Below are 8,876 nucleotides of genomic sequence, written 5' to 3'. Positions count from 1 at the left end.
CCTGGCTCCCTTTGTTCCCTCTCTCCTGATTTGTAAATACTAAGTAAAAGCTGCAGCTTAACCACAGTGTTTTACAAGTTTTTACATTTTCTAATTTATTTGTGGTTTCCATGGTGCAACCCTGAATGTGCAGAACAATGTGGGGAGAGAACTGGGAGGGTCACAAATCTTAAGTCATGAAATTTAGTATCAATGACATGCAAGGAAAAGATAATTTAATTTTGAGTGTTCATATACTGAGATCAATACCTTGTGTTAGACTAAAGCATATCACTCAGAAAGGCAGAAAGTCATCAGCTGATGGCATCAAGAAGTGGAGAAGCAATTTATATTCAGCCCCTTTTTAACCACACTTGAACTTGTGTACAAATGTACTTGTGAAAAAAATGCATTTCTTATTTCTGCTACCTAAACCTGATATTTATTATTTATTAATAAATTTAAATATTACCACTGAATAATTTATCTGAAATATTAATGCCTTTTTAATACTAGTCATTTTAAGACACTATAGAAGTATTGCCTAGAGATTTTGACAAATGAATGATATTTTTTCACAAAACTCTTGGCAATTTTCCTGTGGTCCAATTCTTTGGTATGTCTCTTCTGCAAGTTAATTTAATTTTGTAAGAAATGTAGTCACTAACTTGACACAGGTGTTCAGGATCACTTCACCAAGGCTGTATTTAAGCATCACTGTGTTGCTTGCTATTTTCTTGTCCATATATCTTTTTTATTTATTTTTTTCACAGCATTGTTCTGAGCACTTCAGTTGCATTGCTTGACCTCTTTCAATTTACAAACTCTACAGAGTAATTTCTTTCCAGCATCCTATCTCCCACCACACAGATCCAGCATTCCTCACCCCTAGATGTGTGGTTTTGCCTTGCCTTGTCTTAAAATCATTCCACTTTGGGTGATTTGAGCTGAGCAAGTGCTCCAGCTCACTCTGTATGACTGCCATGTCATGACAGATTTCCCTTGCTGCCTGGGCATCTTCCACACACTGGCTTGGCAGGGTTCTTGAATCACTCTCGGGTGCTGAACAGAACCAGTGCCTTTGTCCCAGGCTGCCTGACCCAGAAACATGGCAGTCCATTTCATGACTGTTCCTCACTGTTAATCACCAAGGGCTTGATCCACTGGGTCTCTCCTGCATTATGTAGTGGGGAGTTTTTGTTGATACTGGTGGGGATTTTCTGAGATAACACCCAGCTAGCTTGTTACAACAAGTATGGATTAGCAGTCTGTCATGTCCACAATTGCCTTTTTCAGACAAACTTATAAACTGGAAAAGTAAGATATATATTAAACAAGGTCAGTTTGCTCTTATGAAACAATGGCTTCAGTGATTAAAAGTACATCTTGATCACTGAATTGCACATCAAGCTTCTCCATAGTTTCACTCAGGATGAGAATCATTCAACCGCTGACTTCCTACTCATCCTGTTTAATTAGCACATCACAATCTTGTTTCAAATTTTCTATAATGCCTCCAGTACTTCAGAAATTACTGAAAAAATCATTCCCTCATCTTTTGGGGCACCTGGAATGTGCAAGACATGCTTTGCTCCTGTTATGGGAATCAGCATCCTACATCTTCCAAAAGTCAAGAAAGAGTATTTTACTGAATGTTTCTGTCCTTTTTTGTCTCATTTGAAATGTATTTTAATCTTCAGCTATTGGAGGCCTTCAGTCATTTTATGTTCTTGTTTTGAGTATATGTACCTTGAATAATTTTCCTTGAACAAATGGTAGGTTGCCACAGTAAGAAGATGCATCTATCCAGCCTTGTTTGTGAGTCACATGTACAAGGGGTTACTATGATGGACTTTCCCTGAGTTTGGGAACATCCTAGCACATAACCCATGCAGCTCTGGAATGATGGGATGAACGCTGGGTTGGGTGCAGCTGTGATGCTCTGTATGGGAAGCTGTGTAAGGTTCTCTCTTCCCTATAACCTAGTGGTTGTGCTAAAGGAAGGCCAGAGCCTGCCCCACAACTGTTTGCCCATTCTACTTCCACTTTTCTTTGGAGGCTGCAGCAGCAACTCTGTGCTTTACAAGTGTGAGTTCACTTGAGAGAATTCCAAAGCACCCTGCAGCTTTCCCAACCTGCTCAGACTTGGAGTCTCCTTGTATGACAGCCTTTTGAATTGGCCACAAATATGTTTTCTCATTACCCATTCATGTATTAAATACTCATCTCAATGATGAAATGCTTGCCTGGGTCTCTCTTAATGAACAAGTGTCAGATGTTTAGCACCAGTAGACTTTATTGCTCAAAGGCACAGGCTTCTTGGAGTTCCTCTCAGTCACTTCCAGCTCTGTCTGACTCAAAATAATGGTGGGGGGGAAAGGAAGAGGCTGTTCCTGTCAATGGGATTCCAGCTGGTTTGTATATAAAATCTTTCCAGGACACCCAAAATGCTTTATTCACCAGTTGGATGTCATATTCTAAATAAAGCCAATTGTTTGGTTGACATCTACAACCCTGCTGAGGTATGTGATAATGGTGCCCCTTGTCTGCTAAGACAAACACACACATTCTCCCCGCAGCGAGCAGCCAAGCGGCCCTCGCCAGCCTGGGCAGCGGAAGAATGCACCCCTATTCCCTGCCTCTTTCTCTGCCCATCCCGGCGAGCCAAGCCCGTGAGAATACCCTGGCATTACTTCCTGGCAAGAACCATCATTTTTATGTTGCTTTTGGGCAAACTTCAATGACTCATCTTGTATTCATCTATGGCTGGCTTTTCTAAAATTTTTTTTTTCTTCTGATCTGCCAAGCTGCGAGCAGTTTGCTTAACAATGTGCAATGCTTGGAGAGCAGATGGGCTCTTTTCTTCCACCCAGTGGCATGCAAAACTGAAATTTTATCCATCAAACTTCAGTCTGTGACATTTTATTTGGAATGGTTGTTTTAACAGCTACTTTGCCACCCAGCAGCTCCATTGTATTTCCTTCCGCATTGGATATAACTTAATGACAAACTCAGCACTGAGCAGCCAGCAGTCTGCATTGTGGTGGTACCTCACACAGGATTATCTCGAATTGCCCTGCTGCACAAACACAGAAGAAGTTTACGTCCTTGAAAATTTACAGTGTAGGCAAGGAAAATGGTTTTCCAAGCGATGGATAATCAGGTTCTCAGGCACACTGTAGGGCTTACTACACTGATGGATTCCCCTTTTCCAGGACTGGTACAAACTCACTGTTATTCAACCTACAAATTCAGCTTTAACCCAGAAAAAAACATTTTTGAGAAATAACACTATGTCTTTCCACATGCCATTTCATGAAAAGCTAAGGAAAAAGAAGGAATGCTTCATGGCCTGCTGCTCCACTTGTTCAGACTGCCTTTCCAGAGGGCTGACTAGTGTAGTTTTTTTAACTGAAACTTTGCTTGCTACTTTTAGAAGCCAAATGGCACTTTGCTCAAATACACTCTGCACACTTCCATGAAATACCAAGGGGAATGGCTGAAATCAGAGCTGGCCTAGAACTAGTGAGGAAGGCACATCTAGGACTGCTGCATTCCACACACCCAGTCCAAAGTGCTCTGGAAGCCCTTATGGCCATCTGTGCAAAGAAGAAAGCATTTGTTCTTTAGTTGACTGACATACTTATTTCCCGTAGGCAAAAGAAAATGGATGTAATAGCTTGGACATTCCCATATGTTGCTGGTGAATCTCAGCTTCTTGAAGCTGTTGATAACTGGTGCAATCTTGCCTAGAGCAAGAGCAGCACACAGACATGATAGGCTTTTGTGAGCTTTAAAGATGGATTAAAGCAGAATATTCACAGGGCTAATTAAGCAACAGCAGCTGCTCTTCACAGGTCGGTCTGCAAGCAGTGAGCAGAGGGAAGCTCCCCTGGAAGTGACTGAAAGCACATCCCTACATTAAAATTGTGTTCTGAATCACCTCCTGGGAGAGCCTCTGCTCCCCTCACAGATGCCCATCTCCACCATTTCACATCATTCATCTTTCCAGCTGCATCCCCAGGGCTCCTCTGCTGTCACTGTGGACACAGACCAGGGGAAATTGCTGTGAAATCTATTGCAGGTGGAAGGATAAGCATGTTGTAAATGGCTTCACAGACTCAAATGGGGTTTGATCTTTCCAGTGATGAAACACAGCTTGCTAAATTCTGTGTTTTGAAACTCACTGCTAATATTTTAAAGCGAAAAACAATAACCATATGGGATTTAGCAATTCGCATGCCAGGTTATGATGAGCTGCTTGGTTTGTCAGTTCCCAGCTGCTCCTTTGAAAAATCACCAGGGGATTTCCTCACTGGCTGGGCTGCCAGCTATCCTGGGGTGAATACAGGGAACAAGAAGTTTTGTATTAAATTTTATGGGCCGGAGCCTTCAGCATGCCACAATCCCCCTGAACCACATGAATGCGAACCAAGGACAAACTGACTCTCATGAATCCCTGCATTTATGGGGAAAAACCTCTCCATGGACACAAAACCGGTGGAGAGGCAATGTTCCAGCTCCATATTTCAGACACACGTCCTATGGCACAGAGAGGTAGGAGGATGGAAGATATGTGGGAATAGGGCTCCTCTGCTGCTCATCCTCTGCCTGCTGGTTTCCTTTTGAGCCTGAGTTACTGCTGCGGCAGATAGGTGCTTTTACAGCCTCTAGGGACAGCCGTCCATCACCTGCCGCTACAAATATGCACATTTACTGATACATACATCTAACAAGGATGAGAACTGAGGTTTTATGTGGTCTGTGGCGCAGGAAGTGTGAGAATGTTCAGGGTGAGCCAGTGGGTTGTTGTCATGCCCTTCACCCAAGAGAGCCTTATCAGACTTTGCTCCCTGGAGCATCTGGCACCAACAGCAGCAGCAGGGAACTCGCCCACACAGCCTGGCCCAACTCAGTGCATGGAGAAGCAGTGTGGTTGGCTGTAGAAAGCTCTGTATCTCAAAATTAATTTGCCTGTGGTTCTGCTGACACCTTCTGATTATGCTGCTCTCCCAGTAAAAGAAAGGGTGTACTGAAATCAATTTCCCACCCCCTATTCCACTGCAGATAGAAGACAAAAGATATATTGCTAATTAAAATGTTCTAATCTGCTGGAAAGCAGTTTTGTAGGATTGATTTGAATAAAACTGATGATGCAGCCCACTCAGATCACTGGGAAACGACCTCTCTATTATGAATTCCCAGAATAACATAGCCAAGCAATCTTGATTTCCTAATATCTGTCAAAGGAAGAACTTCTTAGTTAGTTACAACATATAATACGGATATTCCTGAAATGTCCTCTGCTTAATGAACAGCTGATATTGGCTAACCTCATAGAAATAAGAGAGAATTAGTACCAGCTGCAAAATGCATTCACTGGATAGTGAAACTGGCAGTTGGTATTATGCCTGCTATAAATATTTTTAATTAAAAATTGTTTTCTGTCTCTTCAATTGGTATAATAGCGATAATGCTTACTGAGAGTTACTGAAGATGTAATAGGATTCCCCTTCGTGTATAGCAGAGCTATTTATTCTGCCGTAATATTGCTATAGTGGAAATCTGCATAATAATGTCCAGATTCTAGTGCAAGAGAAAAATAGACTGCGGGAGTGTTCCAGAATAAGGCACATGAGCAGGCAAATTCCTAAATAAAAATCATGTTCAGACTCTGTTTTCTCAGGTATGACTTTAAAATTATATTAAAAACCTTTGGAGGGGGGTGGTGAATCTTCAGCCTCAATCCAGAGCCCTGGGGCATTGTATGCCTCTGAGAACGGGTTTGCTCTTTGGATGCTTACAGAGAGCAGTTCAGCAGATCCTCTTGTGCTGCTCTGGCTGGGTCCCGGCACAGCCTCTGTCAGGGAGGATGGGGGTTTTGGGCTGCTTCTCCTGCCCTCATTCAGAAAGGATCATCCCCTTTCCCCATGTGGAGGGGCTGGGAGTGGCACTGGCAGAGGGGACCCTTCAGTGCTGCAGCAGACCCGAGCCTCTGGGCACCTGTCTCCACTTGGCACTTTACTGCCATGACCATCCACAGGTGATGAGGAACATCTCTTTTGGGGAGTCAAGAAGCATTAGAGCAGCTATGCCCTGGCAGGCACAGCCCATGCCAGGCATTACCTAAATAGGATGGATACTGCAACAGCAGGAGATATCTGTTAGCTGTGCCTACTGAGCCTTTGGGAACCTGTGATTGCTCTCCACAATATGTGGGAGACTTTCTAAAGATGGTGGGACCAGTCGCTTTCTCATCCCCTCTTGTTACTCTTCCCCTCTGAGGCTTTGGACCAGTATAATGATTTAGGCATTTTCTTCCACTGTCCTCCTCAGGCCCCTGCCTTTGTCCTCTCCAATTTCTGATACACCTACCCCTGACCAGCACTCACCTTCACTCTCATTTTTACCCTCCTGTGTATATCTCAGAGATCCTGGCACAGATTGCCTTGGTCTGGTGTTTGCTTTCTGGCAATTCCCAGAGGCTCAAGTCAAGACAATAGCCTCATTCTTTCAGTCGCTGTATGAATACATGATTAGGCACATTCCCTGCTCCGAAGACCTTTTGATCTAAACCTGCTGGTTTGATTTCATGACACTAAATTCCTTTCCCAGTTTGGCTCTCATCCTTTTCTTGCCTCTAAACTGACAGCAATTTTATTGGACGGAAGTAATTTCCCAGAGAAAGATACAGTCTCTTTTACCCATAGATTCTTCCTTCTTATTCTGGGTTCTTCTTTCTGCCACAAATTATCTTTGCCTTGCTATTCCAGCCAGCCCTTTAAGATGCATTTATGGTTTACAGCCCTGTCATTTTCCAGCTCCTTGTTACTCTTAGGGTTCAGCAGGTACTGCCCTCTCTGCTCTCTTTCAAAGGGAAAGATGAACTCTGCTTGCTGGGGCACTTCCCAAGCTCCCTAAGGAGAAGGCAGCAGCCCCACTGCAGTGTGTCCTTACCTGGCCAGGTTTGCAATGGACACCAATACCATCATCTGTGAGCACCTCTGCAGATCAATGGATTCCACAACAAAGACAAGAGCAAAACAAACCCAGAGAAGTGACTCACACCAGTGCCAAGAGAGATAAAGGAAGAGAGAGAGGGAGACAGAGAAATGATACCACAACCTCATCTGCCTGGGGGCACAGAGGTCATGTTAGCCAGGGAATGAAATAAAATTGACTTTTCTGAGGGTGGCTGGGCAGGGAGAGTTTCTGTTTGATTATTTTAATTCTTCCGGGCTACCTCCCAGGGTCAGGTCACCTAATTTTATTCCAACAATGAAAGTACTCTATTATGAAAAAGGAAAACACATGATTATATTTTTTCTCCATCCAATCCAATAAATTTGTTTTGGTGGCCAGTTTGAATGCTATTTTGACCACTTGACAGGTTTTATATGAAATACCTGATAATTTAGGAGCCTGTTACACCAGAAGAAATCTTGTTCGCTCGTGTACCTATTTCCTGCCCTGTTGTAAAGTAAAAGAATTAAGAACACCCTAAGCCAAGATAAATTTGAAATACAATTCTCCAGTTACTTGAATCAAAAGGCAGTATTGATTATTTAATTACACAGAAATGGTCCAGATGCTTAGCATTTACTATAGATTAATGACTGTCCCAGAGCAGTTAATGGCCCTTCTTGCTGCCATCAACAAAAGCTGCCTATTAATCCCTGGAAAATGGCTTGCATAACAATCATAACCTGCTGTTAAAAGTTTATAAATAGATAAAAGTGTCACATGGATTTATGAGTGCTAAGGCTGAATGGGATCTGTGTGGCGTTTCTAGCAAATGAAAGCCATGTGCATGAGCTCATCTGATTGCTTGAATTATCACAAAATCCCAAGTTGCTCTTTTGGATTGGAAAATGGCACATAAGAAAGTGCCAAGTGGCTGGAGTCCCATCTACTGACTGGGAAATAATTACTTCTCTGCATAATAAAGAGGCACCTTCATTCTAACAGCAGTGCTCTGCCCTTTCTATCATATCTGATGAAACATGTGTAAGGGAGGCTGTGCTGTTTTATTCCTTCACTTTATTTTTAAGAGGAAAAAACACTTGCCCATAGACACACAAACACACACAGAGCTGAGCCCGGTCCCCACAAGCACAGCAATGGCTCCAGCAGGTGTAGGGGTCTTGCTAGACTAGGATCTGTACTATTCAAAGATCTTCAAAGGAGCGCTTTGCACCTCTCCATCCCACACTGGGCTGGGTAGAACACTGAAAATGGTAGTGCTGCCAGTGAAAGGTGCTTTTGGAAAAGATGCTGCTCCTGGAAGAGGTGGGAGGGCACGCATACCCTGGGGAGGGGATGGTGGAGGGCAGGGATTTACAGCAGCACTGCATCCCCACATGTGGTAACTGTGCCCCACCACCATGGTGGCTCACACTGTCCCTTCTGCCTGGGAGCTCAGCTTCAAACCAGTGTGCAGAGGACCCTGCCCCTATGGGGTTGCAGAATCCCTGTCACCTGGACAGCAGTGTCAGTCCCTGTCCCCTCAGTAGCCATTGTCCATAGCTAGCTGTCCTCAACTTCGTAACCCCACCATATGGGTAACAGCTGACTATTGCATTTGAGCTGTGAATAGTAAAAATTATATACACATGTCGTTGTCTGGTGAAGCAAGCAGATCTGTGGGAGCATCCTGTTCCAAATTAGGAATTTAGGGAAGTGGCTTCCTTGTATCCAGCCAGGCCGCAGATGCTGAGGTAAGCGGGAAGATGAGAAATTATTGTCTCCCTCAAAGAATCAGACAGGAGGGGACCTGAGGGTCCTTCTAAAATCACATCTTCCAAGCCTGTTAACATTACTGCCTCTATTTTCTGTTATTTTCAGTGTGTCTGTCTTGATCAGGCGAAGACACGCTTCAGTGCAGCACTGGACCAGAG

Source organism: Parus major, chromosome 1A (assembly GCF_001522545.3).
Source record: "Parus major isolate Abel chromosome 1A, Parus_major1.1, whole genome shotgun sequence".
Taxonomy (NCBI): domain Eukaryota; kingdom Metazoa; phylum Chordata; class Aves; order Passeriformes; family Paridae; genus Parus; species Parus major.
Note: the sequence above shows the minus strand (reverse complement) of the source record.